Source organism: Triturus cristatus, chromosome 6 (genome assembly GCF_964204655.1).
Source record: "Triturus cristatus chromosome 6, aTriCri1.1, whole genome shotgun sequence".
Classification (NCBI taxonomy): domain Eukaryota; kingdom Metazoa; phylum Chordata; class Amphibia; order Caudata; family Salamandridae; genus Triturus; species Triturus cristatus.
This window is the reverse complement of record NC_140589.1, coordinates 1,398,694,445-1,398,719,337: the sequence shown is the minus strand read 5'-3', so window position 1 is coordinate 1,398,719,337 and position 24,893 is coordinate 1,398,694,445. Positions and strand designations below refer to the sequence as shown.

At 46.6% G+C, this 24,893-nt stretch overlaps 1 protein-coding gene and 1 long non-coding RNA gene across 3 annotated transcripts in view; one reads left to right on the top strand and one right to left on the bottom strand.

Moving 5' to 3' along the window:
- CFAP61 (cilia and flagella associated protein 61) overlaps nt 1-24,893 on the top strand; it is a 2,048,453-nt gene that overhangs the window by 423,256 nt on the left and 1,600,304 nt on the right. The gene's annotated exons all lie outside the window — the stretch shown is intronic.
- LOC146821455 (uncharacterized) overlaps nt 1-24,893 on the bottom strand; it is a 55,740-nt gene that overhangs the window by 29,368 nt on the left and 1,479 nt on the right. The window contains exons 2-3 of the long non-coding RNA XR_014963172.1: nt 20,939-21,091; nt 13,675-13,734 (exon numbers count right to left, since the gene is read on the bottom strand). This is a non-coding gene — a long non-coding RNA (uncharacterized LOC146821455). The remainder of the gene's footprint in view (nt 1-13,674; nt 13,735-20,938; nt 21,092-24,893) is intronic.

Below are 24,893 nucleotides of genomic sequence, written 5' to 3'. Positions count from 1 at the left end.
GTCTGATGTCTGATGTCTGATGCCTGATGTCTGATGTCTGATGCTTGTGGATGTCTGGTGCCCGATGTCTGATGTCTGATGCATGATGTCTGATGTCTGATTCCTGAGGGCTGATGCTTGTGGATGTCTGATGCCTGATGTCTGATGCTTGTGGATGTCTGATGCCTGATGCTTGTGGATGTGTGTTGCCTGATGTCTGATGCATGATGTCTGATACCTGATGTCTGATGCTTGTGGATGTCTGATGACTGATGTCTGATGCTTGTGGAAGTCTGATGCCTGATGTCTGATGCATTATTTAATGCCAACAGAGCGCGGTCTTTTTACATTTTTGTTTGTTTTTAGGTTGCCATGAGCACATAACTGCGCTGCACGCTAAGCTTTATATTAATAGCAGCACACATACTTTTTGTAGTACAAGTTAGTACTTTGCTTTGTTTACTTTGCTATTATTCCAGCGGACATAATACAACTGAGCACACTGTCTGATGCCTGATGCTTGCGGATGTCTGATGCCTGATGCTTGTGGATGTCTTATGCCTGAAGTCTGATGCTTGTGGATGTCTGATGCCTGATGCTTGTGGATGTCTGATGCCTGAAATATGGATTTTTCTGGTCAGTTATGTCCCCTATCTTGGACCCCAACGGTTCTATGTGCATGTCACAAGTACATGTATGTTCTCTCCAGTTCCAGTTTCCAAAACGCAAACATATGTGCGTCCACCGTCAACATGTTCTCTGTCAGATCCGCCATCAATGGGCTGGATATTCGATTCTTAAGTATGAAAGGCCACCGACTTTATATGGCTAAGTTACTCTATTTTTACAGTTCAGGCAAGTAGGCCCGATTCTGTCCTCAAAGCCTTCCCTGCTCTCTGTCTCTGACAGCTTCAGTTTGAGCTCGCATCTGTATCCATGAACTTTGTCCTACTCCCTGTGCAGCTAACGGTGCCTGCCTCGGCCAGTTTTTGCCTGCCTGCCAAGAAGCTGTATTTCACCTTCGAATTATCTACTTTGCTCCTCAGCCGATGCATTCCTGTCCAGTGATTTAGGTAAACATTTCCTTTAGCTCACAAGCAAAGGACTCGGCCTTTCCGTCCTCCCGCAAGTAATTCATAGCCCTGTTGCCATGGAAAGTTTTCTGCCCCTCGCATCTCATATAGACACTTAGACGCTTGTACACGCACACAGTCAGTATAGAATAGATTCTGTCCGAGAGTCTCTTCTTGTGGATAACATAGTTCTCTAAACATAGGATGTTAGATATGATTTGGGATTAGGTTGACTTGACCCCCCAGACTTCTCGTCTCCACATGTAGAGCTAAATGTCAAGTCCCCTTCACCCCCTAGTTGCACGTCAATCACACGTCATGCTGCTGCGCGCGCATCTATGTTAAGTATTATCTTATAGATCCACCTATGTATTACATCATAGCCAATCATGTTCCTTTTTACTCATTATTACACCCATTTTCGGCTACGCACACCAAACGTCAATGTCCTTATCAATTGTTACGCCTACTGTATTCACTTCATTGTGATGTATGTATTATAAAAGTTACTGCTTGTCAATAAAGTATTGTACTTCACTTCCTGAACCCTCGTGGTGACGGAACCTGAAGGCCGCCACTCGAGTCGGCCATTTTGGATGGAATAAAGCCCATTCAGAAACCCTCTTATACCACGGATTCTGCCTCTTGTTATTCTGAGCTATTTTACTTTATTTTAAAGATTCCGTATGAAATTCAGTTTAGGTAAAAAGAATATTTACCACATAATGGCGCCCGAACAGGGACACTTTCTCATCTCACGCGCCGGTGGTGCGTTGCAGGCCCGGTCTCCTGCCACAGCTGGACGGACCATAAACGCGTACCAGCAGGATTTCCTGTAAGCTCCCTCCGGTCAAGCGGGGGCGACTGAGGCTGCGATCAACCCAGACGAGGCGGTGAGAAGTGCGAAGTATCCCGACCAGAGCCTAGCTGAGAGAGCAAGATCCGAGGTATACAGAGGCCCACCAGGTTTCCGAAATCCCGATGTCCAGAGGGTCCGCTGTCCGCAGTCATCGAGTCCCGTTCATTCTCTGAGGCCTTCCGTTTCAAGGAGCTACTCGGTGAGTACCATCGCCGGGGAGGCGTGTTGACAGCACATAGGTTGTGCCGGTCAAGACGGATTTGGGTACACAAATCCGGTCTGCACTGTTTAGCAGTGTATATGTACTGTTTAGCAGTATATCAAGTATTCCGAAGTATTCAGTTATTGTCAAGAATTCAGCTTGGTGATTAGTTATGCAGACTGTCATCATCGTCGGTCATTTTTAAAATGTTTAATGTTTAATGTGTTCAAATGTCTTGCATATTGTGGTATGAATGATTGTTCATTGTTCACCGTTCATTATTGTGTTTTTCGTATTAAGTAAATTCAAGAGTAAGTATCAAATCAGTTGTCAAGATGCCGCTCTTCTCGAAGTTAAGACAGATTACTACCAGAAAAGGGGTGCTTGAAGAAGCAGTTCCTATTCCTCCTAGGGACACTCCAGGGCATTTTATGTATCACAAGCATGGCTTAGATGCCATATTATTTCTTGATTTATGGGTAGACTATACCAAGGGATTACCAGAAAGTCAGAGATGGCCCACAGCAGGGACCTGGGATGCAGAGTGCATCATGAAAGTCGAGGAAGAGTTATGGAAAAGGAAAGTCAGACAGTCACAGAAAGACGCCGTTGAATTATGGCGTAAAGAATCTCATAGACGTACAGAAAAAGCACGTAGACAAAAGGAGAAGAGTAAAGAGAGTTCAAAGGAAGTTCAAGAAAATATATTAATTGAGGAAGGTATCCGAGTGAAATCAGAACAAGTAGATAGACAAAGAAACGCTCTTATGAGTGGTATGTACCCCCTCCTAGCCGAAGGACTACCTAAGGCTGTTCCAGAGATGCCAAAAGACTTGCCACCCCCATTATTTCCAATTAAGGTACATCCAAAAGGGCATCCCAGAACCGCAGAAGATGTTTTTCTTTCCTCATATCTAGATGACGCAGCTCCCGAGTATGCTAACCCCACACCACATAGACCGTCTGGCGGAGGGGTTCAACGTCAGGATCAGGTATCTGTCCCCGTGCAACAACAAGTCCCGACACGAGCTCCGGCAAGCACATCTGTTTCCGCATCTGTCCCCGCAATCGATTCTACAGTGGTATCGACACCTATAGTTGCTGTATCACGTTCGACGAATCCATTCACACCCGACGCCCCTGAAGGGGCCACGGGAGGTGCAAGCAATACTTTTACGCCACCTAGAATAAATAAACTTGTTTTTCAAGAATCAGCGCATTCACGTACACCCAAATTCGTAAGTGAACGTACGCTTAAGGAACTCCTTATAGATTGTAGATATGACCCGGTGGTCGGTAAAGAGGACGAAATGGTCCTGGCATCATTACGTATCAGACGAGCCGCAGAGTATTTAGCGAGGTTACCAGGAATGATTACGCATCTAGATAAAATATATCATTTTGTCCAAACAGGGCGAGACCCAGAATGTATTAACAGAGCTATGGAATTCCAGAAAGTAGAGATACAGGGGGAACTGTTACGTTTCCTCATAAACTGTGTGATCAGAAATCAAGACCGACCGGGGGTAGACCCGAATACAATGCTAATTCTTACAAAATGGAGCCAGAATATATCAGAAGGGAGACACGATAAGAAAAACTGTATAATAGCCATGTGCCGAAAAATCCGTAGAGAAATAGAACGTATTCACGAAGAAAGATTGGAAACAGACGAGTTCGAGCAAGATGAAGTATCCGAATCAGGGAATTCCGCAAGACAGTCAGAAACCATAGCATACGTAGGCAGAGGAAGATCCTGTGATAATACTAGATACTTTTCTGATCCCATACACTCAGAATGTCCAAATAATAGCAGAACGTATCCGACGCCTGTAATAAATTTAAAGTCCCCTGAACATTTGTTCCAAGCCGCAGATAAAATACTACGAGAACGAAGGGGTTACCATCTCCTCGATTCCATGGATGAGCAAGAATTAGCCAGATCAGCCGTTCACTGGATTGACAGTCCTGAAAAATACGGTGATGAGACCGTAGCACACACGTTTTTTAACCTTAGTACAGATGAACAACGTTTAGCTGGAATCTATATGATTCAGCAGCTTCTTATACTATATAAGAGCCAACATGCTGACCCTGGTCCTTTACCTGATATATTAACGGAACTACTCACGAACAGATGGAGAGGTTCTAGTAACAAGTTAATTAAAGAAATATTAGTGTCACGTAAACAGTATGTCCTTTTTGTAAGTCCGGATTCTTTCTCGCTGCCCCGCAGAGAAAGAACGCCGTATTATATGGATAGACAAAATCCCTTACGAGAAGTGCACCCAATAAAAGGCGAAGACAATGAGTTTCACCGTGTATTTGTATACACACCCATATCAAAAATTGAATTGTTAGAAATGAAGAAAGTAGTACCAAGTCATGACAAAGACCCAGCGGGTTTCCACCGAGAAATTAAGGACATGTTGCTGATGGGAGAGTATACCTATCCTGATATTATGACGATATTAAAGGTGCTCTTACCTGCTGGCATTTATGAAAAACTGAAAGAAAAAGAGTGGGAAGTGGGAGACCAAAAGATAGATTGGACAGCATTAGAAACGGAAGAAAAGGCCCGAGCTGCAGGTTCAGGGCTCGGGGATAAAGTCAAAGCATTACCAGGTTTACTAGTACAAGTACTGCCACGTTTATTAACTACGAAAAAGGAAGATTGGGGTGCAATCACGGCCTGTAAACAAAAGCATGATGAAGACACAAGTGACTATTATGCCCGATTTGAAAAATGTTTTGGAATAAATAGTGGTATAAAAACAAGTAGTGAGTCGTATCCACATTTATTTGTGACAAAATTAGTAGAAAATGCTTTACCTCCAGTAAAGAATAGAATATTGAAATTCGAGAGTACCTGGCAAAGTAACACTCCGTCACAAATGCTACAAATGTTACAGTATCATCACAATAGAATTAGAGATGAACAAGAACACGAACAAAGACGTATGAAAGATACAAAAATGAAAATGCTAGTGTCTCAGACAGTACCGGCTGAAGGACATAAAAAGGGTATGACACAGTCCGATTCAGCAGGACCGGTAAAAGGGACATGCAACTATTGCAAAAAGCCAGGTCATTACGTACACGATTGTCCAGTTTTAAAACATAATATCGCCATAGGTAAAACACAAGAAAGATCACGGCCACACAGACAAGATCAGAATGAACAAGGAGCTATGCCGCATTCCCAGGCCATGCCAGCCGCACAACAGCCAATACAGTTTGTGCCAGCTGCACCACCGTTGCCTGTTACTGCCACACAAACCACAACACGACAAATGTATCAGACTGCACAGTATGAATATCCTGAGTATCAGCGTTACGCATGAACCAGCCTAGAGAGGGAAGTTGACTTACCGCTTATCGAGATTCCTGTAGATCAAGAAGGACCTTATGTACATAGTGAATTATTAGGTCAAGATAGAAAATTCTTACTCGATACAGGGGCAAGTCGAACAACTATAAAACGTAGTGAAGTTCCAGGGGCACCCCTCTCAGGCTCTCAAAATGTTTCCCTTGGTTTTTCAGGAAAACCTATTGTTAATGAAGTATCGCAGCCTCTTCCACTTACGATAGGACCTTTGACACGAACCACAGATTTATTGCTTACTAAATCATGCCCAGAAAATCTGTTAGGAATTAAAACTCTGAAAGCCCTAGGAGCCATAATATGTTGTTCTCCGGAAGGAATAAGGTTGTTTTTACGTGATTTTAAAGGTCACTATGTGTCTAGAGACATGGATCCCCGACTACAGACTTTACCAGCGCATCTATGGGCACAAGGCCCTACTGATGTTGGTTACATGAACATTACACCATACCGAGTTACACTCAAGGCAGGAGTGGTATTACCACGAATGCGACAATACAAGTTACCGCAAGATGCTGTAGTGGCTTTGTTGAAAATCATTGATGAGCTAATTGCCCAAGGAGTAGTTGTAGAAACAGACTCCAATGTATGTAATTCGCCGATAATTCCGATTCTTAAACGAACTGACCCTACTGCTCCGCCAGTATACCGATTGGTTATTGATTTGCGTGAACTAAACAAGTGCATTGTGCCACAATTTCCTGTGGTTCCCGATATATCATCATTATTGACAGCAATTGATTCCGAAGCAACATTCTTTACTGTAATTGATCTCAAGAATGCCTTCTTCAGCGTCCCAATAGATCCGGAAAGCCAATATTTGTTCGGATTCAGTTTAAATGGGCGCAGCTTTAAATTCTCACGCGCTCCCCAAGGATTCACAGAAAGCCCCAGCATCTACAGCCAAGCACTGAAACGAGAACTTGACAGTATCCACATGCCAGTTAACACTGCACTGCTTCAATATGTCGATGATCTGCTGATCACCGCGAGAAGCGAACCTGAATGTGAAAAGGCTTCTCTGACAGTTTTACATTTTCTAGCCGACAAGGGGCACAAGGTGTCTCCTTCTAAGCTGCAATTCTGTGTCCAGCGAGTTATTTATCTTGGTCACTCGCTGTCCAAGGAGGGAAGGCAGCTTACACCAGATCGCATCCAGTTAATTGCTAACATGTCAATACCCCAGACACAAAAGGAGGTGCGGGCTTTCATAGGCCTCACTTCATATTGTAGGCAGTGGATCCCTCAGTACGCATTTCTAGCAAAACCACTCATTCAGTTAACCACACAGGAGGCAGCCACATCGACTGTTCTCCCTTGGACTCAGGAACATACACAAGCTTTTGAAAGCCTAAAGGAAGCTTTATGTCAAGCACCTGTTTTAGCAACACCATGTTATAGCAAACATTTTACACTCTTTGTTACAGAACGCGAAGGTACTGCTTTGTCAGTACTCACTCAGGATCAAGCAGGATCACGCAAGCCATGTGCTTATTTTTCCAGTACATTAGATCCCGTAGCTCAGGCTTTGCCCGCGTGCCTGAAATCAGTGGCAGCAACAGCTTTAGCAATCAGACAAAGCGATGCCATAGTGTTAGGACATCCATTGACAGTACAAGTACCACATGCAGTAGAAGTTCTTGTGAACCGAACACAAACACAACACTTGACCATAGCAAGACTTACCGGTTATGAACTGACATTGTTTCAACCACACATAGAGATCCGACGGTGTAATACATTGAATCCTGCTACACTATTACCTGTAATTGGAACAGACCCACTAGCTCATGATTGTGTTGAAATTATTGAAATAAAGACGAAACCTAGACAAGACTTGACAGACGTTCCATTGTTAGATCCAGACCTGACGTTGTATGTAGACGGATCATGCATGAGAGCAAGTACAGGAGACTTAGTGGCCGCGTATGCAGTCACAACAGACACTGAAGTTATTGAGACAAATTGTATAGATACTTTGTCAGCCCAAGCAGCAGAACTTATTGCTCTAACACAAGCCTGTATTCAAGCCACGAATAAAAAAGTCAACATATACACTGATTCACGTTATGCATTCGGAGTTGTACACGACTTCGGCGTGCTGTGGCGAGAGAGAGGTTATTTAACCTCCCATGGTGCCCACATTCAGCACGGAACCCTCATTCATGCCTTGTTAGACGCAATACATCTACCAACTGCCATATCGATTATGAAATGTAAAGCACACACAAAGGTTACTGATATCATTTCTCAAGGCAATGATTTAGCTGACAGAACAGCTAAACAGACTGCTCAGAATCGCACATTAGACATGACAAAGCCAATAGTTCAGACACCAACACAGTGTATGACAATTAAGGATCCCGCACTTGACGTAATTGACATACAGACACATGCTACTGCAGAAGAATTAAAGAAATGGACTGAACTAGGAGGGATCCAGACAGATCAGGGATGGATGACGAAGGAGAAATCTGTATGGTTTCTTCCTGACTCTATGGTCCAAGCCATTATAGCTACAATTCACAGCCCAGCGCATTTAGGAGAGAAAGCTATGCTAGATAGCATTCAACACATTTGGTTCAACAAACATTTACGAGCGGCAGCTAAACAAAAAGTCCGTACCTGTATGATATGTTGTCAGTTCAACCCAGGAAAAAGTGTTCCCGTAGAACAGGGTGGATTCCAGACTTCTGACCATCCTTTTGAAGTGCTCCAAATGGATTATATCCAGATGGAACGATGTCGAGGATTCAAATATGTTCTGGTAGTTGTCTGCGCTCTCTCCCGATGGACTGAGGCGTACCCAGTATCAGATTACACGGCCCCGACTACTGCCAAACAGTTAGTTCGAGAATTCTTCCCGCGGTACGGTTTACCACGTGTTGTATATTCAGATAACGGCCAGCCTTTCTCATCCGAATTAATGAAACATGTCTCACTCTTGTTGGGATATCAGTGGAAATTCCACTGTGTCCGACACCCCGAGGCAGCAGGTCTCGTGGAACGACATAACCAAATTTTGAAAATCAGATTGTCTAAAATATGTAAGGAGAAAGGTGTTGACTGGATAATAGCATTACCAGTTGCACTATTTTACATAAGAATGGTAGCACACTCTCGAACAGGGCTATCCCCGTATGAGGTGATCTTCGGAAGACCACCAAATATGTGGGGGACGCCTATACCACGTAAAATAACTGATGTTAATTGTAATATGCTGACAGATTACTTGGCTTCCTTGATGTCTGCACTACAATCTTGTCGTTCACAGGTAGCTGCAGCTTTTCCTGACAACACTGAGGTGAAACCCCATGACGTTGCTCCGGGGGATCTGGTGTTTGTGAGGAATTTCGATCGGAAAACCCAATTGGAGCCCAGGTGGAAAACACCGAAGCTAGTCCTGCTGACCACAAGAACAGCCGTGAAAGTGGAGGGCCGCAAAGGATGGATACATTCCAGCCACGTTAAGAAATTTCATGGACTATCCTCGGATATAGACACTGTGCCCTGCACTCCCTCACAGACTGATTCAAAACTTCCCTTTGTTGAAAGGAATGACTCTCAGAACTATAAATTAAAACTTAGGCCCAAACAGTCGAGCAATTTGATTGTTTAAGTCCTCTCCAAGGTGAAGCGGTTGAATTGTCTCCGACATGTATCCCTTGGACCTGAGTAGAGAAAATACCCGAGAAATGTTGAAACGACAGGCGTATTGTAAATCACTGCGTAGCTACTGTATGAGGACATTATTAATTTTGTTTTTATTGAGTGTTTTAGTAATTATTACGAGTGTGATTTTGCACATATATCATCCTATTTCTAGACATGTTTATAATATTACTGCTGAACATTCTTTTAGTGACCTACCGCCACATGAATTATCTTATAGACTTGCGCTGCGCAATAACACTTTCATTAGTATGTTACATTATTCCCATCAGACTAGTAATGCCACCAATTGTTGGGTGTGTGGCCGACTCCCTCCCTATCAGAATAACAAAGGAGTTCTGCCTTTCTTTCCACATCCGTTCACACACAATGGCTCCTGTGGAGCATGGTTTAGCTTACTAAATTCCATAGACCCAGACACAGCAGTTTATCAACAACATTGGATATGGGGAAATCTGAATCTAGTTTTATTCAAAGTCTGTCATCCTAATAAGGAGGGTCGCCCCAGTAGAACAGGAACTGATCTAGAAAATGAAGTGTATAAATTAGGTAATTTTACACCTAATCTTATGATTCTGAATGTCAAATCCGAAGTTGAACTAATTCTGCCCACTATGTCAGTATTTCCAGTTAAGGGTGAATTATGTGTAAGAAAAGTTGGTTCCATACATATGGGCCATAGCCAATGCGTTACTACAGTAGAATATAGTGATCAAGGTAAATCTTCATTTAGAGCTCCTCGCCATTCTTACTTTATATGTGGTCAGACGGCATATATGCGTCTGCCTCTGGATTGGGATGGTACCTGTTACATAGCATTCCTTCTGCCACCTGTTTTCCTAGCTCCCCCTGATTATTATCGGAATGTTCATTTAGTACACAATAGAGAGCGAAGAGATCTCCCAGTTGTCGATTATACTGAGACGGCATGGGACAAGTATGTAGATTTCAATAAAGGTATCTTTCCCTATATAGGTACAATATCAAATAGTAAGCTGATACGTAGACTAACCAAGACTCTTGAAGCTGTAGTAAACGAGACTATAGCCGCCCTAGGCAATCTGACAGAGGAACAATCAGTGATGAGAATTGTTGTTCTCCAGAATCGTCTTGTCCTTGACGTCATCCTGGCCGATAGGGGCGGAGCTTGCAGGGTCATCGGATCCAGCTGCTGCATATTCATACCAGAAAATTCGCCATCTGTATATAAAGCTATAACACGCCTTCATAAGATTGTGAGCCAGATACACGAAAATCCAGGCACTTGGACGTGGTCCGGGTGGTTTTGGAGTGTGATATCAGCCTGGGGATGGAGAGTTCTATCCTTCCTAGGTATTGGCCTTCTTATGCTCTTCAGTTGTTGTTTATGCCTGCAATGTGGACCAGCGATTTGTGGTCTGTGTGCCACATCATGCATTCCATATCAAGGTTCTCGTTCAAGATCCCGGAAGAAGAAAGAAGAACAAATGATGCTATATGAACAGATCAATGGATTGATGAAGATTGATATCTCGTGAAGGGCAAGAAGGGGACAAGGAGGGAATGTGGAAATATGGATTTTTCTGGTCAGTTATGTCCCCTATCTTGGACCCCAACGGTTCTATGTGCATGTCACAAGTACATGTATGTTCTCTCCAGTTCCAGTTTCCAAAACGCAAACATATGTGCGTCCACCGTCAACATGTTCTCTGTCAGATCCGCCATCAATGGGCTGGATATTCGATTCTTAAGTATGAAAGGCCACCGACTTTATATGGCTAAGTTACTCTATTTTTACAGTTCAGGCAAGTAGGCCCGATTCTGTCCTCAAAGCCTTCCCTGCTCTCTGTCTCTGACAGCTTCAGTTTGAGCTCGCATCTGTATCCATGAACTTTGTCCTACTCCCTGTGCAGCTAACGGTGCCTGCCTCGGCCAGTTTTTGCCTGCCTGCCAAGAAGCTGTATTTCACCTTCGAATTATCTACTTTGCTCCTCAGCCGATGCATTCCTGTCCAGTGATTTAGGTAAACATTTCCTTTAGCTCACAAGCAAAGGACTCGGCCTTTCCGTCCTCCCGCAAGTAATTCATAGCCCTGTTGCCATGGAAAGTTTTCTGCCCCTCGCATCTCATATAGACACTTAGACGCTTGTACACGCACACAGTCAGTATAGAATAGATTCTGTCCGAGAGTCTCTTCTTGTGGATAACATAGTTCTCTAAACATAGGATGTTAGATATGATTTGGGATTAGGTTGACTTGACCCCCCAGACTTCTCGTCTCCACATGTAGAGCTAAATGTCAAGTCCCCTTCACCCCCTAGTTGCACGTCAATCACACGTCATGCTGCTGCGCGCGCATCTATGTTAAGTATTATCTTATAGATCCACCTATGTATTACATCATAGCCAATCATGTTCCTTTTTACTCATTATTACACCCATTTTCGGCTACGCACACCAAACGTCAATGTCCTTATCAATTGTTACGCCTACTGTATTCACTTCATTGTGATGTATGTATTATAAAAGTTACTGCTTGTCAATAAAGTATTGTACTTCACTTCCTGAACCCTCGTGGTGACGGAACCTGAAGGCCGCCACTCGAGTCGGCCATTTTGGATGGAATAAAGCCCATTCAGAAACCCTCTTATACCACGGATTCTGCCTCTTGTTATTCTGAGCTATTTTACTTTATTTTAAAGATTCCGTATGAAATTCAGTTTAGGTAAAAAGAATATTTACCACAGTCTGATGCTTGATGCTTGTGGAAGCCTGATGCCTGATGTCTGATGCCCGATGTTTGATGCTTGTGGATGTCTGATGCTTGTGAATGTTTGATTCCTGATGTCTGATGCTTGTGGCTGTCTGATGCCTGATGTCTGATGCTTGTGGATGTCTGATGCATGATGTCTGACACCTGATGTCTGATGTCTGATGCATGATGTCTGATGCATGATGTCTGATGCTTGTGGATGTCTGATGCCTGATGTCTGATGCTTGTGGATGTCTGATGCCTGATGTCTGATGCGTGTGAATGTCTGATGCCGGATGTCTGATGCATGATGTCTGATGCCTGATGTCTGATGCCTGATGTCTGATGCCTGATGTCTGATGCCTGATGTCTGATGCTTGTGGATGTCTGATGCTTGTGGATGTCTGGTGCCTGATGTCTGATGCTTGTGGATCTCTGATGCATGATGTCTGATGCATGATGTCTGATGCTTGTGGATGTCTGATGCCTGATGTCTGATGCTTGTGGATGTCTGATGCCTGATGTCTGATGCATGTTGCCTGATGTCTGATGCATGATGTCTGATGCTTGTGGATGTCTGATGCTTGTGAATGTTTGATGCCTGATGCATATGGATGTCTGATGCATGATGTCTGATGCATGATGTCTGATGCATGATGTCTGATGCTTGTGGATGTCTGATGCCTGATGCCTGATGTTTGTGAATGTCTGATGTCTGATGCCGGATGTCTGATGCCGGATGTCTGATGCCTGATGTCTGATGCCTGATGTCTGATGCTTGTGGATGTCTGATGCTTGTGGATGTCTGATGCTTGTGGATGTCTGGTGCCTGATGCCTGATGCCTGATGTCTGATTCCTGATGTCTGATGCTTGTGGATGCCTGATGTCTGATGCTTGTGGATGTCTGATGCCTGATGCTTGTGGATGTGTGTTGCCTGATGTCTGATGCCTGATGCTTGTGGATGTCTGATGCCTGATGTCTGATGCTTGATGCTTGTGGAAGTCTGATGCCTGATGTCTGATGCCCGATGTTTGATGTCTGATGCCTGATGCTTGTGGGTGTGTTTTGCCTGATGTCTGATGCATGATGTCTGATGCTTGTGGATGTCTGATGCTTGTGGATGTTTGATTCCTGATGTCTGATGCTTGTGGCTGTCTGATGCCTGATGTCTGATGCTTGTGGATGTCTGATGCATGATGTCTGACACCTGATGTCTGATGCATGATGTCTGATGTCTGATGCCTGATGCTTGTGGATGTCTGATGCCTGATGTCTGATGCCTGATGTTTGATGCTTGTGGATGTCTGATGTCTGATGCCTGATGCTTGTGGATGTCTGATGTCTGATTCCTGATGTCTGATGCTTGTGGATGTCTGATGACTGATGTCTGATGCTTGTGGATGTCTGATGCCTGATGTCTCATGACTGATGTCTGATGCCAGATGCTTGTGGATGTCTGATGCTTGTGGATGTTTGATGTCTGGTGCCTGATGCTTGTGGATGTCTGATGTCTGATTCCTGATGTCTGATGCTCGTGGATGTCTGATGCCTGATGACTGATGTCTGATGCTTGTGGATGTCTGTTGCCTGGTGTCTCATGACTGATGTCTGATGCCTGATATTTGTGGATGTCTGATGCTTGTGAATAAATTAGAGGCATTGTCATTTACAATACCATTTACAATACCAATAGCTCCAAAACTCACAGTTGCGAGACCTATTGCATTGCAAATGCTTGTTGAGTATGGGGATCACTCCACCACGCACTAACCTATTTGGCCAGGAACGCTGAAAATCTTGGCATCTTTTATGCTCAGGGTTGCCACTGGCTCTGTAAGAAAAAAAGTTCCATTTAGATTCCTCTAACATACAGTCTATCGACCTGACAACCTGGCATGAAATCATCCCATGGGCACCTATCGTGGACATCAATGATTTCCACTGTCTCGAAATGGAGACTGCAGTGTACAACTAAAAATGTTTTAAGACACATCTGCTGAATGATGGTTTTTTTGTTGCTCCAACATTCAATGCTTCCAAAACACAGCTGTCCTAAAGGACCAGCGGTGCTGGAACAATTTTCAGAGTAGGGGGTTCTGCCATCAATATTACAACACTGAGATTGTGAAAAATCCAAGCGTCACACAAAGAACAACAGTAGCAAGTGTACCATGCCCATTCGGAAGGGGAGTGGTAAGGTTGTAGTATATAGCCACGGGTACATTTTGGGGCACACTTTCACAAATATTACTAAAACATGGTGTAGTGGCCCACTGTCATTTAAAGACAGCACATTTTCCATTTCAATAACCACTACATTTGCACAAACATGCATTTGGACTGATAAAACTATACAACTCACAAACGATAATGTGTGGAAACTGGGTTTTAATAAATATTTATCATTTGCAGATCACCAAGTAGTGTCTTGATTTGTTTTGATACTATTAAAATCTTTGTTTCCATCACACTTCACAATGTAAAATGTCCTAACTTTTGTAACGGAAAGTTTAAATTCTATTAAGGACACGGAGGCGAGGATTAGGCATTTCTTTCTTCTCTAATTCAAACAGCACCCATCTTAAAGAAATAGCGATCAACAAAGGACTTTATATCCCATGAAGCCTAAAAAAAACATCAAGTTCAAACAAACAATGTTTGCCCAATCAGGAGACTCCCTCCTCATTAACTGATATTGACCCTCATCGGATTTCCTCTTTCTTCCTGCGACCAAGCCGACAGTGGAAGATTATCACTCCTGCTTTGAGGTCTCTGAACCTATGAACAAAAAAGGAGCAATGAAACACCGGAAACTTGGCGTCTGTCAACAGCAATCCATCATAACACCTCGACTTCATCACAGACGAGAAACCAGGAAGAACCTTTACTTACACTTAGACGTAGATCCGATAACCTGGACAGGTCATGATTCATCTATGGGCGTACTAATCCTCGCCTCCGTGTCCTTAATAGAATTGAAACTTTCCGTTACAAAAGTTAGGAAATTTTACATTCTATGTCAGGACATGAAGGCGAGGATTAGGCTAGTTCAAAGCTTATCCGCCATTATAGCCACAATGGAGGAGACTGGTTTAAAATAAAACCCTTTGAAGGTTGAGTCTGACGACCAGCCTGCTGCATTCAAGATATCCTCCAAGCGAGCTCCTAACACAAATGATTTTGATGCCATTGCGCCCCTCATTTAGTGCGCTCCAAAAATATTGTTATCGATGCCTGCTTCTATCATCACCCATCAAACACATCGCTCTATGGTCAGGGATGAGACTGCCTTAAATGGCCTCCTCAAAGCAATAAGCAATTGCCTCTTCCCATGAGGTCACAACTCTGCTGTCATGGCTTCATAAGCCTTGATACACCTCACTACACATAGTTTGGGCATCTCCGGGTAAGAGATCAACCTAGGCTGGCATTTGGTGCTCCGAAACACATAGAAGGGGACTCCATCCGGGTCAAAAGAGTGCTCTGAAATATCCAGGGTTCTGACATCTGAAACCTGTCTGCAGGAAATCAAACACAATAACATGGCCAGTTTGGATGACAATTGCTCACGAGAGAGGTATTTATTGCTTGGCCATTCTAAAAACAAATTCAAGACTTTGTTGACATCCCACAGGACCGAGTGCCTCGGCTCCGGCGTGAGAGACAACTGGATACCACGTAACAACTTCCTGACCAGCGGATGTTCTCCAACCGGGAGGTTCGCTACGTTGCATGGCCAGCCCAGATTGCAGACCGCAAGGTATTGGCCGTACGGTATGCCATTCCGTCTGACTCCAGGGAGGCTAGGAAGTTCAGAACGTGGACAGCGCCTGCCCCCACGGGATCCAGACTCCGTTACAGAGACCAACCCATCCAGCGAGACCAAACTAACCGGTACCGCTTAATCGTACCGTCCGCCCAAGCTCACGAGAGGAGGATCGCAGCACTTCTCGAAAGGCCTGGGAGTTGCCATTGAGACCGGTAATCCTCAGCTCCATGAGCAGGAGAGAGTCGCTCATCACTAGAGGGTGAGGATTGCCGTCTGGATCGCTCAAGAGATGAGACAATGGGTGTAGACGGATTGGAGAAGCCCATGAAAGTTTCATCAGAACTGGAAAACGTACTTGTGATCTCACTACCGGGGTGATCACCACTAAGTCTGCTTCCTGCCATCGCACCTGCGTTGTCAGCCTCATTCTCATGGCAAAGGGGGGAAGGCATAACCCTGCTCCATCGCCCAATCCTGGAGGAAGGCATCTGGGGCCACTGCTCCCAGATCCAGCCTCCTGCTGAAGTATGGGGGAAGCTGTTGATGGAGATGAGATAACAGGTCAGTCATGAAAGGACCCCAAAGTGATTGCAGGGACTGGAAAAATCGGGGGGGAACAACCTCCAAAGACTCTAGTACCACAGGTGGCGTGAGTGCCAGTCCACTACCTGGTTGGACAATCCTGGGAGGTGCTCCACTGTCACCGAGACCTGATGTTCCAGGCAGTACTCCCAGATGTTTTTGTCAAGGTCTGCCTAGGCCTTGGAATGCGTTCCTCCCAGGTGATTGATTTATCTGACCGCTGCCACGTTTTCCATCTTCAGTAGGACACAGTACTGAGCTCTGTCCCTGGTCCAACACTGGACCGCGAAGGAACCCGCCATTAACTCCAGACAGTTGATGTGAAAAGACTGCTCTGTGACGGTTCAGCCGCTGCCGGTAGTGAACTCTCCACAACAGGCTCCCCAGCCTGAACCGCTGGCATCCATTCGATCACAAGACCTGGTTAGGAGCCAAATATCGTCCGTCCGTTCCAGGCCTCCATGTGTGAGAGCCACCAATGAAGCTCATCCTTTACTTCCTCTGATAAAGGTACCTGCTTGGCGTACGTTAGACCCCGTTGCAGGTCAGACACCTTGAGTCTCTGGAGGGCCCGAAAATGAAGGGGGCCTGGGAAGATGGCCTGGATCGAGGCCGACCAGAGGCCGACCACTCCGGCAATGCTGCGCAGGGAGGTCTGAGTTTCTGTAAAATCTGCTGTTCCTCGTGACTGATCTTTGTCATTTTCCTGGAAGGGAAACTCAGCGTGGCCTCAACAGTATTGATCACTAGTCCAAGGAAAGTGATCGAATGTGCAGGCACAAGACTGGACTTCGCTTGATCGATTATTAATCCTAGAGACTGAAGGAGTTCCATTGCAGACTGCAACTGATGAGACAATGTCTGGGAATATTGGTTCATGAACAGCATGTCGTCCAGGTATACAATTATTTGGATGCCCTGAGCTTTCAGTCACTCCACTGCCAGATGCAAGACCTTGGTAAAGCACCACGGTGCTGACAACAGGCCGAACTGAAGTAAACTCGAAGGTTTGACCCAGTCATCGGAACTGGAGGAACCGACGGCACGGAGAAACAATAGGGACCGTAAGATACGCGTCCTGTAGGTCCAGCCGGGCCATCCAGTCATTGGGACAAAGGAGGTCATGGAGCAGATGTATACCCTCCATCTTGAAGTGGTGGTAAACCAACCACTCTTTGAATTTCCAGAGGTTTGTCACCAGCTGCTGACCCCCGTCCTGTTTCTGTACCAAGAACAGATTGCTTAAAAATCCCCCGGGGTGAGGAGAGGAGTGACAAATAGCCCATTTTGCCAAAGGCTCTTTACCTCTCGCTGGATAAGGGCAGACTCCCTGCCAGAAAAACAGAGCAGATGCGAAGGGGATACCTGGAAGGGGGAGCCATAGAACTCCACGTAAAACCCCTGCACCGTTTGTAGCACCCAAACGTCTGCTGTAAGGGCCCGCAAGTAGTCCAGGAACTGCGCCAACCTGCCCCCCCAAGCGGCGGTATGCGTTGCGCTGATCCCTGTGCCGGGACGGACCCCTAGTGGGGTAGAATTCTCCAAGCGTGATGAGTTCTGCCACTGGCCCCTTTGAGATTCTTGGCCTCTGCCGTAGGCGGATTGAGAGGAACGGCCAGCCGAGCGCCGCCTACCACGGCTGGCCCTGCTGAAAACCTGCGTATTGAAAAAGCGCTTCACTGTCAACTGGGCCTTGTCCAGGGATTTGAAGGTAGAGACAAATTTATTATACCCTTTTACAAATGGATTGCCAAAGAGCCCACCCTGAGCCACCTGGCCTGCCTCTGACGTGGCTAGCTCTCCTAACTTGGGTCCTGCCTAATGAGCAATGATCTGTACCTTTCGGTAGAAATGATGCAGTTGGTGTTGCCTAGGAATATATTTGCTCTTGGTGCCCAACTGGAGAGGACATCGGGTGGAATCAGGGCCTCGGACGCCTTAGCGTCTTCCGCCATGTAGAAGATTTTCACCTAGGGGCTCTTGATGTCCAACAGCTTGTCTTGCTAGACCCGCCGAGACCGGTCTATGCCGTTCTTTGGGTCCTTGATATATTTGGTCAAGAAAGTCGTCATCTGAGCGTCGATATCTGAGTGACTGCTACCTTACCCTCCAGAGAAGGAAGGGGGTACTTTGCCCTAAGGTGGGAACGGACCTCGTTGTCCAGTGGTTTACGTAGCCGACCGGCCACATACTTTGCCACCTTCTCACAGGGGATCCAGTCTGAGGATCAGGGATGTAAGAGCTCCTGGACCGGTCATGGTCTGAGTCGCCATCGGACCCCATAGGATACTTGCCAGAGGGCTGAGGAGAGGTAGCCAAACCCGCCTCACCTGACGGCAGAAGGTCCTGCAAGTCTTCGCCTACAGGGGAGGGGTCTGGCCCTCAAGAATGTCTGCTTCAACCTATGAAAGGCGTCCATGTACACCACCTCGGAGTGGGGGCATTTACACTGGTTCTTGGTAGGGGAGGGGTCAGTGACCTGCTCCGGAGGTTTAGGGGCCAAGGAAGTTCCTATCTTGGTGCGAGGGGTTGCAGACATTGTTGTGTCAGGTCCATTAATCTCTTCTCCAGAAGGTCCACTGCTTCAGAGACCGCTTTGACGATGAAGGCATCCACTGCGACACAGTAATTTCTCTGTGTCCGGTAAATATTGCATGTCGTCTTCCTCCTAGTAGTCATCAAAACCCTCCATGAGGTAAGTATCCCAGGAGGTTTTGAGGGGTAGCGGTAAGTATAAGGTGGCCACCCACCAGGTAAGAGGGAATAAACTGTTTGGGATGGGGCCAAAAGATCAATATCCCCTAGGAGGGAAAAACTGCCTATTGGGGAAAGAGAGCAAACACATACAGGCCTCTGAGAGGCAGCCTAAGTGCCCTGCACAGTCACTGCAGGGTCAATTGGTCTAATCAACCGGAGCAGACAGACGCCCTTTACTTGTACGGGCAAGAGAAACTGACAGCCTGGGCTTGTCTGCTGAATTAGCACAGAAACAAGCAGGCTGCAATCCTACCTCGAATGGTGTTCAACTCCAGGCTGGCCGGGGTGAAACCTGAGCAACCGACTAATGCGGGCGAAGGTGCTCGGTGCTGGCCATAACTGACGCGCTCTCCGCTCCACGTTAGACCAAAGACAAATGTCCCAGCGAGGATGGTGGAAGCCAGTCCTTTGGCGGCCGACAGACCGCCGTGTACATCCAGCCCTGAACTTCAAAAGAGATTAACTCGCGGGCCAATAGGAGTGACAAAGCGTTCCTGCAGCTGATGAAGCGAAGGAGAGACTTTGCTACACATTAGCATAACTCTCACTCATACCATGAAACTAAAACCAAAACAATGAAGAGAAAAAACAAGAGAACGTTTCTCCACTTAACTATCACTGGCTGCAGTAGGGAAGAAAGAGGCAATCCTACGTGGGTCAATACCAGTTAATGAGGCGTGAGTCTCCCGATTGGACGAACATTGTTTGAACTTGATATGGCCAGGTACTACCTACACCCGCTCCTCCCCACTCAAGACCTGTGACAGGAGAGAAGTAACACCCCCCGGCCGTATTTATTATACAAAATTAATAAACATTTATCAAAATTACAATATTTACAAAATGTAGCAGAAAATATACTTTACACTGATTACAATTGATAAGTACAGATATCAGATGGCTAACCTTAACATAACTCTAATACAAAGGTTTCCTATCCATATCTAAACATACCTATAATAATCATTACAATCTTTATTTTCTGCGTACCTAATAGAGCCTACGGCAAGGTCACTAACTGGTGTCAGATCCTTATCAATTTCTAACCACGCCCTCCAGCCGGAGTGCGCATGTGCAGAGGGCCTGTTCACCGTGAGGGTACTTCCTACCCCCCTCGGTTACCCCCGTACGCTCTGTACCTGATCTCTATAAAGGGGCCCTTGCAGCTGTGTGCCAGTTACTGGCACCGTTGTTCACGTGCGGGATGGCCAACCAGCCTAGAGAAAGCGTGACTCCCTCCTCCCCCACACCCAACTGCCCCTGGAGTTCTAGGAGAGACCACTTGTCCCTCCCACTTGGGCGACCCCATTCGGGAATGGCGCCACCCTCTAAGGACCTTAAATTTACTGCTCACCAATCATGACCTTACCGCCACAGGCTAGCATAGTTGACCGACTATCTAGCCCCCCCCTGTGCTCACTAGAAGGTCATCCCCTGCGACTAAGGCCCCCCAACCACGCCAAAATATTCTCCAGGAAAACCTCATTGCCTACTTTGGACAAGTGAATGCCGTCTTTTAGGAAGCACGGTTCACCCCTAATGCATCCATGGGCGATGGTCTGTAAGTGGGGAGCCCTGAAAAGTCTCTCAATCCTGTTATTTATTCTCCTCGCGGAGTGATTCAAAGCCTTTACAGATTCCCCTCCCCTCCATTGGAATCGGGGTATCATCTGAGACCACCCGATAGTGCAGCCCTGACAAGTCTTGGCTAACCAGCCTATTTCTGTGACTATAGTTTCCACCAACCCTCTTCTTCCCAGTCTTGCTAGAGCGTTCCCCCCCAAGTGTAGTATGATTATATTGGGGGGCGGACCACCTTTCCTTACTAAGTCCAGTATGATACCCCTGAACTGACTAAAACAGAGCCCCCCTTTCCCATGACATGTTATTTCAAAACCCGCCTGCCGTGCTTTGTCCCTATAATTACCTGTAGAGAAAAGGTTAGACAGACGCCTTACATATGAATGGCCTACAATCCAAACTGTCTGTGGTCTTTCCTTTGGTGGTGATGATCTTTGCATTGCCAAATGTCGGTGTTGCTGTGTTCTCAGTTTCTCCCCTGCATGGCAGGCTTGAGAAACTGTAATGGAAGCAGAGAAAGACACATGCATCAGCGTTTTGTCAACTATCTCACTCACAGCATGTGAAATCGCACATATCGTTTATAACAATTGGAAGCCCATCTCCCGATCCTCTGTACATTGCTGTTTGGCAGACCCCTGGCTGTTGCTTCAGTGGCAGCCCCTATCCTAAAGGAGTGGGTTCCAAAACTGCCTGGTTTCAGACCTGCCTTTTGAATTGCCATGTCCAATACCCTTTTGAATTGAAAGGGTGTCAGTGGGACCCCATCCGCATGTATCAGGAAAGGCCCACCTTTGTCATGTGGTCTAACCTGCAGGTAGCTCTCCACATGTGAAATAGGACAGCATGGGTTACCTTGTGCCCGGTGTAGAACTACCCCATCACCCCGGTCCTCCTGATTGGTCTTGGACTTCTTAATTGATATTAGTAAGGTGTCTGCCTTGACCTTAAGGCATTCAAACTGTAGGCCGCCGTGTATATCCAGTTTGTTTTGGGCCACTAATTCCCCAATTCTGAAAGCTCCGTAAAAGGCCAATGAAAATGCCGCCGTGAATAACCGTATTTCCCCTGATGTGCTGCAAATTGCGGGGAGGGTTGCTAGTAATGACGTCAGGAGCTCAACCCCAATTGGCTGCCTAGTGTCTGGGGTCAACCCCTGGAGGCGTTGCCAACCTTTTAGAGCCTTCCTCACCGTAAAACTATTAGTGGGCTCCCCCTTGTCGCTGATCTGAGCAAAGAAGGAGATCGCCGCCACATGCCGCTTAGCTGCTGCAGCTGAACGCCCATTGCTCTTCAAACAACCCAGGTACTGAATGAGTGCCCTGGTGTCGTGCCACCTCTCAGCCCACCCCATACCCAAGAATGAACAATATTGCCAGAACGCCCCTTCGTATGCTTTCCTGGTCCTGGGTGCTAGGCTAGCTGCCACAAGGCCCGGTAGGTGGGGGCACCAATTTGCCAGAGTTGTTCTGGGAAGAGGGTGGCATACTCTGCTGCTGCTGGGAGGTGAGCCCTGAAAACCTGCATCTTAAAGCGAGAAAGTGCATCAGCAGCATGATTAAGGACACCAGGCACATGCATAGCCCTAAATTGTACATTCAATTTCATACATGTGAGAACAATCTCCTTCAAGAGGTGGAGAATCATCTTACACCGGGCTGGTTGATGCATTCAACGACGGTCATGTTGTCTGACCAGAAAACTACTGACTGATTACACAATTGTTCTGGCCATACAGTCAAAGCCACCCAGATGGGGAAGAGCTCAAGGAAACCAATGTTACCTGTTAAGCCATTCTCCACCCACCATGCGGGCCACCGTTGTGCCACCCACTCGGTACCGAGTATGGCACCAAATCCCTCACTGCCCGTGGCGTCAGTCATTAAACCCAACTCCGCGGAGGCAGTGGGCGGACCGGGCCACACTACTCTGCCATTGAAATCCTGGAGGAATGCGATCCAAATCTGCATGTCCTGCCGAACCTCAGCTGACAGCCTTGTGTGGTGATGTTTCTCCCTGAGCCCAGCCATGGCCTGAGAGATTGATCTGGAGAAAGGTCTAGCCATTGGAATCACCCTAAAAGCAAAGTTCAGTTGCCTTACTGTCTGCTGATGCTGGTGTAGTGTGACCTTCTCTTTGCCCAAACATAGCTGTAAAGCAGCTCTGAACTTGTTGACTTTGTCCATAGGTAACCTAAAACACCTCTGAATAGAATCTAACTCAATACCCAGGAACTCAATCGTAGATGCCAGCCCAACTGTCTTTCCCGGGGCCAAAGGAACCCACAAAGCCCGCATGAGCGTGCAAAATTCCTGCAGCGCCCACCCACACTCCGGGGAGCCCCATGTCCCTAGGATAAGAAAGTCATCCAGGTAATGCATGACCCACTGGTGCCCCGTCTTCTGTCTGAGAACCCATTCCAAGGATGAACTGAATTTTTCAAAATATGCACATGAAGCAGAGCAGCCCATTGGCATACGCATATCCATATAAAAACTTCCCTGAAATTTAAAACCAAGCAGATGATAATCGTCCGGATGTACTGGGAGTAATCGAAAGGCTGATTTTATGTCAAATTTTGCCATCAATGCTCCCGGGCCCAAACCCCTGAGGATCTCCACCGCTTGGTCAAAAGAAGCGTATTTTACACTGCAGAACTCATCATCAATTGCATCATTCAGTGAATTTCCTTTGGGAGCTGACAAGTTGTGTATTAGTCTGAATTCCCCTTCTACTTTTTTGGGGACTACACCCAACGGGGAGCAGACGAAATTTTTAACCGGTACAGACTCGAGTGGGCCTGCTACCCTACCCAGGCGCAACTCCTTGGCAATTTTTGTGGAGACTATACCTGGGTTGGTCCGAGCAGAGAGTTGGTTCTGGCACTCAGGTGATCCCACATAGTTTGGAGCTGGTATCCTAAAACCACCCCTGAAACCCTCCAACAGAGTTCTTGCCATAAGGTGACATGGGTATGTGTTGAGCCATGGTGTCAGCGCCGTCACATCAATGGGGGACCGTGCTTTGAGCGGGGTCACCACCTCACTCCTGCTTTTTCCTACCCTTGTCCTTTGATCTTTTGAGGCATTTGGATTTGGGGTGGTATGGGTTGGTGCAAATGGAACACGCATGCTTGAACCTGCACTGACCTTGTGGTCTGCTGCAAGTCCGTCTGTTAAAATCCCAGCACGTCCCTTTCCTCCCCCCATTGCCGTTTGAATTAGTGTTGTAACTTGTGTTACCCTGTGACCGAAAGGGCTGAGATGACTGCGGGGACTGACTCTTCGTGTTACTATGCCCCTCGCCCCCAAAAAGATCCAACCAAGATATTGTGTAAATTCGGTACCATGACAGCGATGGGTCGGGTGCCTTAGCCACCCTGAAATTCTTGTCATATTCTAACCACCCTCCGCCTGCAAATTTATCATGGGCCAGAACTATCCTGTTTTGGTAGCAAGCCATCTGCCCCTGCAAATTTGGGAAACGCTCAGCTGTGACTGCCATGAATATGGAAAAGGCTCTGATCCAGTTGAGTAAGTTTTCTTCCACCCTGTACTTCAACATCTGACTAGCCCATTCCCTGGGAAGCATATAATCTTTGTTCTTTCTTGCCTCCTCCCTCTCCCTTTCGCAGATCAGTAATGAAAACATGTTAATATATTCCCCAGCCCAAATTCTGTTCTTCAACTCCAGAGAAACATGCCTGCCTAAAAACTCCCGCTCAGAGCGGGACTCACCAACGTCCAACATTGGTAATGTTGGCAGTTTACCTGCAGCCGCGGTCCCAGGTGCCTCCTGCTGAATCCCTGTTGCCGCACTGGGGACTGACAATCCCTTGTTCTCCAGAGTGCCGGTACTACCCCCTGTAATGATGGGTAACGGTGCAGCTGGCCCAACAATGATTTGTTCCTTGGGGCCCGTATTAAACTGAGACACAATTCGCGTTGCTTCTGCTAAAGCATCGGTACCCAACTCTTTCACCCCCACCGCCGGAGCGAGAATGCCTGCCTTCCCCAACCATGGCAAGATTGCCGCCAAATGTGACACTATATTTTGAGGGACCCCCCCCCGGCGGTGTCTCCCCTGCGGGTGTTGGTAAAGGAACGGTGACCGGGATGCCCGTAACTGGCGCCCCTGGGGGGGCGGGTTGGGGCACTGGGACCACAGGGAGAGCTGGCAATGTAGGGCGAGCCAGTATTGGCACTGGAATCGCTGGCAGCTCTGGACGCAGAGGTGGGGTCTGTGGTGCCACTGGTGGTGCAAGTACTGGTGCTACCGGAGGGGCTGTCGTCGGGACTGGT